We start from the raw sequence: 1067 nt of genomic DNA, 5'->3' as shown, positions 1-1067 counted from the left end.
AGTTCTTAACCATTGTTTCCTCTGAAAATTCAAGATAATTGGAGGCATTAATTACCCATCCTGCATTATGAGTGTGGCCTCATTGTCTGGAGGCATCGTGTGAAGTGATGCTCATTAACACCGAGCTCAGTAGCACCATTTTATCTTCTTGCGGGTTTCAGATGACTCCAATGAAAGCAACCCAGATCCATTTTCTGCTGTTTTTGGATGGACAAGATGCCAAAACCATATGTCCTCAAAACCAACATCTGGACCTTGCTTATAATTTTAAGAGCTCTTATATTGTGAATAATTTTTAAAATGCTGACTTTTATTCTTAAAATGAAGTTAAGCTGAAAATTGCTAGGTTTCTAAGGAATTGATTTATCACTGCTCTTCCTTGAATGTCCGTGCTGTGGCATTTCATTTCTTCCTGCATCTGAGTTGATATTTTTGTTGTTCTGGTTTTCTGCTGGTATCTTTTGCTTGTTGCCTGGTTGTTGACTTTTTATAATCAAAAGTGGCATTTACTAAGGAATGCGAAATAATCGACACATTTATTCAAATGTCTCATGTACATACGTGATGATACTCGTTGCATCCTGTGAACAGGGTCAGTGCTAGGTGAGAGAGCAGAGGGATGCAAGCTGAGGAAAGTGACACGTGAGCCCTCTTACTGGATATGTTTACATATAAATAATTTTCTTACATGTGAAATCTCAAAAAGTTGAACTCATAGAAGTAGAAAGTAGAATGGTGGTTACCAGAGGCTGGGGGTGGAGGGTGGACGGGGAGAGGGGAGATGCTGATCAAAGGGTACAAAGTTTCAGTTAGACAGGAGGAGTAAGCTTTAGTGATCTACTGCACAGAATGGTGGCTTCTATAAATCAGGATGTATTGTATATTTCAAATTTGCTAAAAGAGTAGATTTTAAATGTTTTCACCACAAAAAGATAAGTATGTGAGGTGGTAGTTTTGTTAATTATTCTGATGTAATCATTCCACATTGTGAACATGTATCAAAACATCACGTTGTACCCCATAAATATATACAATTGTTATTTGTCAATTAAAAATAAAATTAAAAA

Source organism: Propithecus coquereli, unplaced genomic scaffold (assembly GCF_000956105.1).
Source record: "Propithecus coquereli isolate 6110/MARCELLA unplaced genomic scaffold, Pcoq_1.0 Scaffold323, whole genome shotgun sequence".
Lineage (NCBI taxonomy): Eukaryota > Metazoa > Chordata > Mammalia > Primates > Indriidae > Propithecus > Propithecus coquereli.
This window is presented reverse-complemented; position numbering follows the sequence as displayed.